General features: G+C 42.0%; 1 protein-coding gene across 2 annotated transcripts in view; it reads left to right on the top strand.

The window, feature by feature from the left end:
• Nucleotides 1–6,343: 6,343 nt before the first annotated feature.
• The window catches only part of syndig1l (synapse differentiation inducing 1-like), a 42,318-nt gene continuing 38,812 nt past the window's right edge, over nt 6,344–9,849 (top strand). For both annotated transcript variants that reach the window (XM_086166608.1, XM_086166609.1), the window contains exon 1: nt 6,344–6,589. The gene's annotated coding sequence lies outside the window, so the exon portion shown is untranslated. The remainder of the gene's footprint in view (nt 6,590–9,849) is intronic.

Genomic DNA, 9,849 nt, shown 5'->3' with positions numbered 1-9,849 from the left:
TATTGCTATGTTTTGTAACCCTGTAGCGATTTCAAAAAAAAAAAAAATGTTTCCAATAACAAGCTAGTCAGCTTCAGTTATTTCCCATCTTTCGTGAATCTTCAATTACTGATAATTAGCTTATGAAATAAGCTTTTGACGCAGTCTTGAAATGCGTCTCTTGAAACTGAGAGAAAAGAAACGTCATTCGGATCCTCGGCCGAATCGGTCGCGATTTGTCTCGTTCTCCGAGATTCAGGTGTTTTGGCGCGAAAAAAAAACTGATCAAAACATCACAACGTACGTGATGAGCACAAATTGAAAATAAATAACGGATACAGGACAGTTCAAACGTACAGTTACAACCCAGTACGTATGTGTTGCATTTAACATCACCCGACTTTGCCTCATAGACATTTATGTTCCTCGAAACTTTGTTTCACATTGTAGCTCATTTGTATTCCCTTTTATTCCATCCTTTAAGTGTCTTTCTGTGGGTGTTAAAACTCTGAGCACAGCAGTGCAGAAGAGCCCTCAACCCTCTGAAATCATTTGGGAGATGTTCTCTCACGGTGACAGATGAAACCATGAGGGGAAGAAACAAAAGGATGTCAGGGGAACAATGGCGTATAAAAGGTACTCGGAGCGGTAGAGAATTCCCTCCATGCATCCGTCCTCATCCCGGTGTGCCTGTCTGACGTCTCGAAAACAGACCTGTGAGCTTCACGGCCCAGGGATATTAATTTGTAACCCTAATGATCAGTGGCAAAAAAATCTGACTCATCTCGCCACAAACAAATTGGATCATGCAGCTCATCTGCAATGCAAGGTGTGCCTTCTGGTGCAGCTGGCCAGTGGATGCAAATCTATTTGAGAGAAATGATAGTACAGACTATTTTTTTTTTTTTTTCTGGTGGGGGGCATTAACCGATGCTTGGAAGTAGAAATAGAGGGTGAGTAAATAAAAAAAAAAGCAAGGGGTGTGACCAGTGTTTCAGAACATTATTACACAGCCTGTCAGAGCCATCCTCCTTGATGCTCGCCTTCTTATCTGTTCCCTAGTTATCCTTGACAGTGATCAGTGTGGCTACAAAACAATCTAGCATTTGCTGACATTCTTTCCCCTCTGCAGAGCCGCTGCCCGGCTCACGTGCACATGAAAGGGGGAGGAAGAGACGATCCGGAAAATCCTTCGCCGCAAACATAAGAGCCTTTTCTTTAGAGATCACGATGCCAAGATAGTAGTCAATACTCCAGTTGTGTGCCGGTAAAGACGATTTAGATCCGAGATAATGATGCGGGATTTCGGACTCGGTGCCCGGCTGCCTTGAAGTTCATTTACTTAGATGAGCCAAAGTTGTCTCAACCCCGCGAAGCTGACTTGAACTTGAAATCACGGCCTTTGTTTAACAAAGATCCGACTCTTTCCGACAAACTTTATCCTCATTTTTTTTACAAACCACCGAGGGCGGCACGTTGGCACGGTGGTCAGCGGCGAGTGGAATTTGCATGTCCCCCCCCCCTGTCGGGATGGCGTTTCCCGGTTTCCTCCCGCTGGCCAAAAACACGCTGCAAGTTGATCGGGGGGTTGAACGGTTGTACGTGGCCTTGCGATCAACGGGCGATCAAACTCTTGCCAAATGACAGCTGTTACAGCACCGCTGCGACCCTGAGTGCCGGATAAGCGGTCGAGATAATGGCCTTACCGTCCCACCAAGGGTGGTATAAGCCTCTGGTATACAGCTGCTGCTAACATAAGCGATCCTCATTGAACACAGGGGTATCATGATCACCCATGACAGTAAACACAACACATGGCCCCCCTCTGCGAATACGAGAAACAGCAGGACTATGAACCGACTCTTATTTTAGGCCAGCGAATCTTGTGCGTCAGTTCTCATGAACAGGTACGGGGATAAACCAGGCTTAAGCATGAGAGAGAGAGAAAAGAATGCGGTTCTGTGCCCTCTGCTTTTCAATTTGCTCCAATTATCATCAACATTGTGATTCGCAAAGGGGACGGATACACAGATGGATATGTGCTGGCTCTTTGCGAGAACACAAAATGTGCACCGAGCACAGCTCTTGCAGTAGAGTTGCTGTAACTGCAGCGCATAATCACCTGTCACATTATCATCAGTCTCCCGCCAGGATACTGTTACTGTACACGGCAAACTCAGGGGAAGTTGAAGCCTATCAAAAAAAAAACAAAAAAAAAAAACAATCAAAAAATTCGAAAGTCACACACACAACATGCAGCAAGTTTCATTTCGAGTAATTAATGATGACGGTTCACTCCCACACACATCCTCTCCGCAGTGTCACGATACTTCCCCCGTGAAAGTATCAACCAGAAAAAAATACAAATACCATATGTTACCACAAGAACCTGTTCAAATGTATCGGTTGTTATCAAATTAGCAATAATGCTGTTTATATTATTCACAAATAGATTGTTCTGCACAAATTTGAAGTAAACTCTCCCCAAAATGTCATATATTATGTTTAGGTAGGTTTCAGTACATCTGCCGGAACCCTATTTATCAGAATCAGAATCAGAATACGTTATTGATCCCACAGGGGGGAAATTGCTTACGCCATATTTAGTTGCCCTGCAACATGTGTCAGACACATTTGCATAATGGTTACCCTCAAAGGGCCACATGTAACGGTAACAGTATGAATAACTAAATGTAATGTAAAATAAATGTAACTACTCCTTAATGTTAAATAACTCCAAAATGTTTCAAATGCTTTCCAATCTTTCTTGAAACAGCCTTCCATCTGCATCATGCAGGGATCATTTGTATTTCTCAATTCCACTTGTTGAAAAGCATCGATGTGGCTACACGTCACTACCGTCACTTCGACATGATCGGCAAGAATCGTGGAAAATCTAGTTTACGGTTAATGGACGCGTTTGACTTATTTATCTTAATACAATCGGACCTTTTCAGACGTTCGCGAGGGCCACATATGATGACGCGTCGGGCCAGTTTTGGCCCGCGGGCCTCGAGTTTGACTCACGCTCTACAAGGACATCATGCAGATTCAGTGATACTGGATGAGACAGACTCCTACTCTGCTCGCGAGGGTGACTGCTGATTCCCACAAAACTGAAGTGAATATGACATAAATTGATAGGCAGGCTGCAAGTAAACTTGATATGTACGTCAGTGTAGTTGCACAAGACATCTTGTCAAGTTAAGTTTCTTTGAATAGCTTTGGAGAACCCCTGATCTTAGGATGGTGCACAATTTTTTTTTTTTTTTTTTGAGGCTTTCCCCTGGGGTTCAGTGTCAGCACCCAGAAAGTAACTAATGCAGTTTCTATTCTGGGTGAAAATCAGGACACAACGCAATAAGAATAAACGAAAATGCAGATGTAATTGGAAACATAAGACTTCTCTGTCCTTTGTTTATCTCAGAGAGATCCAGGGCAGCCGAGATCACTTAAAACAACAAATACAAAGAACAGTTTATGAATGACGTCACTGTTCTGAGGACAAACACACGCACACGATCTGAACAAAATGCCCGATTATTAATGAAATGACGCGACAAAAGACCATTCAATTCATCTTTACTGGGATCAGTAAGACGCCCACGCTGAGCTCAGACCTTTCCGAGGTTTTCGCCGGGTAAAAAGTCAGTGTTTTGTCGGGTATCTGTCGGGTGTAAATCATTTTAAAGAGTGTGAATCAGGCCTGCTCCTCACGGGAAGCGTCGGGAGGTGACTGTTGAGATTTGGTGACATATAAATAAAATCTGACTTAACCTGACTTGACTGTAAAGGATCCCAGGTTAATTGGAGCACAGCGGTCTTATCAATCATTCAAAGGAATGATTCACACTTGGTACCAACAGAAACATTTCTTCATGCCAAAACAAGTCTAATTTTCTTTTTTTTTTTCTCTCGTTTTATTCGATGTTCACCTCGACATGTGCAAAGAAAATCAATACAAGATCTCGTCCAGGTGTTCTTGTGGGGGTTGATGACTAAGAGCCACCATCAGCTCCCAAGTTAACTCATAACAGAACCTGCCTCTTGGAGCCTTTTTGTATCACTCTTTTTTTGACATCTAACATTCAACATTTAATTTTACCGCTGCCGGTTCACAACTAATTATTCACGACCTTGGCTGACAAGGCTTTCAAAAAAAAAAACAAAAAAAAAACATAAAAATCATAGCATTGAGTCAAGTTGAACAGGAAGTTGTTTCAACCCTTTTGGGTCCAACTACTTGAGGCAAATTCAGGGATGTGGAGAGCATCTTCCTGTCTCTACCTTCTTCAGCGGTCGCCACGGCCAAAAATCTGCATCCCTCTAACCCATAGGCGCCAAACTCTGGTCCGCGGGCCAAATTTGGGCCACACTGTAATTATATTTGGCCTGCAAAGCCATGCAAAATGACTATTAGAGCTGGGCCGTCGTAAAGTCTACAATGCACGTATTGCATGTAGCATGTATCGCTAATTCTACAAATCCCAGAATTTTCTGCTTGTGTTTTGGCCCAAAAATCCCAACAGGACCATAAACACCCTCTCCTCTGTGTACAGTCGTCATAGCGACCTTATGCTAATACTGGCACCCTGCTACCTAGGCAGAAAACAGGATTTTGTACGAGTGCAATATTAAGTGATATATTGTATAGTATTAAGCTATGCTTATTCCATATTTAGTTTTTAAGCAAAACTTGTTTGGGTCCATATGAAAAGGTTCATTGTTATATCTGGAGGAAGATTTTTTTTCAATAAATATCAATGTTGGTCCATGACTTTGTCCCAGCTTTGAATTTGAGCTTATTTGAGTTTGACACCCCGGTTCTAACCCTGTTCTCTTTCAAAAACTCACTTCATGTCCTCTTTTCACCCTCAAACCACTATATTCACCTCCTTCTCTGTACAAACCAACAACCTTGTTCTTTATACATTATATTTATACATTATCAAGGACATCTTACCAATTATCATTTCATTTTTACCACCCACATCTCCTTCTGTACACTTGTTACCATGCCCCGCACAAAGTAATTCTTTTATATCTTTTTATATTCTATTGTATATATTGCACTTAGTCTTTAACTGTATCTAGATCCTTCATTTGCATATTTTGTCATTGCTATTTGCACACTTTTTGACCTTGTAATGCTGCTGCGACAATTGTATCTCCCCGTCATGGGATCAATAAAGTGAATCTTATCTTATCTTATCTTATCCTATTTTGAAGATTTGAAGGTTTTGGAGGTTTTCAGTCATCCAAGTTATGGTTAATTCTTGTCAAAATGTTTTTGTTGCAAATGACAAAAATCATGTCCAGTGGCTGTGAAAAGATTTCAACAAAAACTATCTTATCTTATCTTATCTTATCTTATCTTATCTTATGTCTATGAATGTCTGCAAGTTATGGTTATTTCTTTCTTGTCGAAGTATTTTTGTTGCAAATGAAGAAATTCATGTCTAGTGGCCATGAAAAGATTTCAACAAGAGTTATCTTATCTTATCTTATCTTATCTTATCTTATTTTGAAGATTTGAAGGTTTTGGAGGTTTTCAGTCATCCAAGTTATGGTTAATTCTTGTCAAAGTATTTTTGTTGCAAATGAAGAAATTCATGTCTAGTGGCCATGAAAAGATTTCAACAAGAGTTATCTTATCGTATCTTATCTTATCTTATCTTTCTGTCTCCAACACATAGACACAGGCTGCATTTGTGAACTATGGGATGTGCCCTCTTGGCCATTAGGCTTCTATCAGGTGTGTCTAATCAAACTAAAAGAAATCACCATTTGAGAAAACCCTTAAGGAGCTACATCTGACCAAAAAAATATTTTAAAAACAATATCACAATGAATCGCAACGGTTTCCTATTGTCTGGATTTTCTCGCCCTTGTATTTTGACTCAAAAAAAACCTCTGCTTCTGCACTCAAACTGAAAGAGAATTACAAAAAAAAAAAAAACAAAAAAAAAAAAAAATTTTTTTTTTTTTTGTTTTTTCAAGCTGATGCTTTGGTGGATGGACCTGCGTGTCCCCGGGAAGGACACCCACTCCACGCAAGGGTAAAAGGTATCTGGAAGGCTGGGGAGAAAAGTGCGTTCTGGTGCGCAGGAAGGGTGGCTCATATTATCGCCTCCTCTCTCCGCCCGCGTTTCGCCTTTCTGCACGTCACCTATCGCATCCTCAATCTCTCTCTCTCTCTCTCTTGCACACACACACACGCACACACACACACGCACACAGAGGCAGAAACGGTGTTCTAAGTTTCCTTTGGAGGAAAAACTGTTTCCACCCGACTTGTGCGTAAAGCAGGTCGGGCGAAGGGAGAGCTTTGGCTTTGCGCCGAAGGCGAAGAGAGAGAGACGCCGGGGCAGAGGAGGAGGAAGAGGAGGAAGAGGAGGAGGAGGAGGCTGGTCGTGGTGCCGCCGAGCCGAGCGGAGACCTGTTCGCTCGGGGTGATCGGTTCTTTCTACTGGGGGGGGGGGGGGAAGAAAGTCACAGAAATGTCTTTTTCTCTGGGCGGCAGCGTCTCCACCCCAGCTGGGAAGCACGGCCGAGAGGAGGCGAGCGTCTTCGGGAACCAGACGATATCTGGATGGTCAAGAACGTAAAGGTAGGGGGAAAATGTGTTCAGAGAAGAAACATTTTATTTATTAATTTTCCCTCATATTTTTTTTTTTTTTATTATTATTTATTTATATTTGATTTGACTTCATTTTTTTTTTTTTTTTTTTTTGTGTGTTCCTCCCTGCAAGTGATCGCCTTATATTGCAATGGAAAAAAATGATGATCCGACGCGCACGCTCCTGCCCCGGTGATAAATATAGAGAAGTGGTTGAGTGTTGCATTGCAATGGTGGTGGAGGAGGAGGAGGAGGAGGAAGAGGAGGAGGGGGAGGAAGAGGGGGAGGTTGTTGATGAAGAAGTACTCTGCACACAGTTTCCACCTGCTGGACCCCCACTGCCGTGGACCGAGTGAACCCCATCCCCTGCGTTTCTGTGTCTTATGATGCGTTCATGTGATAAAGCCACACAGTTGGTTATGTGGATTACAAGGCAGTATTTTCCTTGTTTATTCCTTTTTAAATGACTGAAATAAGTGAATTGGGCTCAAATCTGGTCGGTTGGATAAAAATGTGGTGGGGTGCAAAACACCCACAAACAGCCCGATTGTAGACGTATCAAGGTGCACGGATTTAGATTTTATATTTAAGGACAAAGTATCTGAAGTGTGTATTCCCCCTCAACTGCTCTACTGGAATTCCAGCAGTATTTTTATTTTTGTAGTTCAAGTACTTTGTTGCTAAGATACGTAAAATATCATTGTTTAAGTGGAATTGTTTTGGTTTCACCGTAAAGCATGTGGGTTTTACTTTAGTTTGACAATGTTTTTGTTTCATTTTTTTTTTTTGCCATGCAGGTAAATGTCAGCTGACAAGCCTCTTACATTAGAAAAAAAAAAAAAAAATAGTTGAAGCCAATCCTGGTCCAATTTTAACGTATTGGCAAGAATACCCTCAAGTCCCCATTCCTAACAAACAATGCAAAACACAGAGAGCAATAACAGATATCAGTTTTTTTTTTTATTTATCTTTTTTTATTAAAAACAAAACGAGAAACCAGTGTTCATTATGCGCTCCTACAAAAAAAAAAACACACTTTCAGAAATAGGAGGCAAAACACAATCTATATGCCGCCGTCTTTGCCATCAGCTTCTACAGATCCTAATCGATAGGCAATGAGGACAATTTATCCAAAGCTTTTCTCTCTCTCTCTCTCTCGGTCTTGCAGCCGTCTACATGTCTGCTATTGACGGCACACTCTCATTGAATTATTCAAACACACATGGCTGTGATTTCCAATGGTGGATTTACGCATGGAGAAACACTTATAATCATGTGCCCGAGTTGCGGAAAACACAGAGCTCAGCGTCAGGAGTGCTCGGGAACACGACGAAAAGGGAACCCGATGAAGTTGTGGTTCCTTCTTCGCCGAGGGTTTTCATGTTTTATCAGCCTCACAGATAAACGTGCAGACGGAGGGGACAGATTACTGGCACCGGCTGCTGACACGGGAGTAGAACTCTGTTTAATTTCAAGTGGATTATGATATTTTACAGTCTCCTTTGATGATAATAGTTCATAAAAGGATCAGTCAATATGGCGTTAAGCCCATTAGTTACTTCATCCTTTCCCGATGCTTAATCTGTCCGTGGACTTCCATGTGCTGAGGGGCAAGAGGTTATTGATAAACGGGGATTGGGTTGAATTTACATTTTTTGCAATGAACTCACCATGGCCTGCGGTCACCAATAACCACCTGGCTTTACCTCATTATCTATATTATACACCAGCCGCCGCTTCTAAAATAAAATTATAGAAAGATGGATTTGTTATTGCGGAGCGCGGTGAGTAAATCCCGTCGAAGCTGTGAGGAACCGACGGAACGGTGGTAAACATGGCGGGCAGATAAGATAAATTAGTATTCAGGCGGCGTCGTGCCACTCTGGCCTGGGGGGCCGCTCTGAAAAATGCCCACTTCGGGGTCAGAGGTCGGAGGTGGATTGGCAGCGGGCTGACACAGGAAAACCCGCAGAGCTGACAGGGTCTAATGGGATGGAAGAGCACAGTTAGCAACGTTAGCAACGCCGGTGTCAACCTCACCCTCCAACTCCTCTTCCAGAGCCTCGTCGGACACCTTTTTGGGTTTCGTTTCAGCCGCGGCCTGGCGTCGGGGGCTAGCGTGGCGCCGTCTCCGCCGAGTTTCACCGTTTTCTCTCGGTGTCGTGTCGCTCTGCCTCGTTCCCTTTTAGCCGTACCTCCCGGCCGACGCTTTCTACCGCCGTGCACGAACGCACTCAACCGGAGAATCGCACTACAAAGTATGACCTCTCTCTATCTTCTCTCTCCCTCTCTGTCGATGTGTATCTCTTTCTCCCCATAACACATCCACCCACTCATACGCACACGTTTTACTCACAGTCGGGTACACTTGTAACACAAACAACCAAATAAATCTGCGTGCAGATGCAATTGTTTTTTTTTTTTTTGTTTTTTTTTTTTTGTAAAATTCCATTTTGCTGTGTATTGCTTCGATTGCAGTGACAAAATAATCATATATGTATAAAAAAAAAAAAAAAGATCGTCTTTTCCGGTTTGCAGCCCCGTCTCGAGTAAAATGCGACACAATGGGTAAAGATGGGAAAGATACATTTGAAAAGCTCAAAACTAATATTGCCTTCCAAAAAAAAATCACACCCTGACGACTCAAGATAATCCACATAATAATGCCAAGAGCAGTTTATTGGAAAAATGGTCATGTTGAGGGAAAATAGTTCCTCATAAACCCACTGACAGCGGTTTATTTTAAGAGAACAGGCTGTGATTTCTCTAAAAAGACCTAGATTTTTTTTTTTTTTTCCAAGTGATTTTTGTCACTCTGGCCGCAGACTCTCCGTTAGGTTTGATCCCGTTGTGTTTGATAAGCTCAGAATTCAACCATTCGCACAAAAACAAACTAACAGGATGGATATTTCTGCGGATTTGAAAAATATCTTTCAAGTCAACAGATATAACTGAATAATGATTAGAACATAGAACAACAATCTCATGCCCGTGCAACCCGACTAAACCAACGGCATGTATCTTTCACAAAATCCTGGAAAACATCTGAGATAAAAACAACGAAATTTGTTTGCAGACAATCTCCTGAATCTCCTGTAGACTGTTTTGGTTGATTATGATAATGGCAAGGTTGTTTCAGGATTTAAACTGCGGGGATTTGTCAGTGTTAAAATGGATCTTGTCATCCTTTTAAGGTACGGGTATATCGTTCGATATGAAGTAAATGATTTTATGACAATAAAAAAAAAAAA

The sequence above is a fragment of the Fistularia commersonii genome, chromosome 20 (genome assembly GCF_037954325.1).
Source record: "Fistularia commersonii isolate RoL2024-O1a breed Wild chromosome 20, RoL_Fcom_v1.0, whole genome shotgun sequence".
In the NCBI taxonomy this organism is placed as follows: domain Eukaryota; kingdom Metazoa; phylum Chordata; class Actinopteri; order Syngnathiformes; family Fistulariidae; genus Fistularia; species Fistularia commersonii.
Note: the sequence above shows the minus strand (reverse complement) of the source record. Positions and strands in the feature narration are given on the sequence as shown.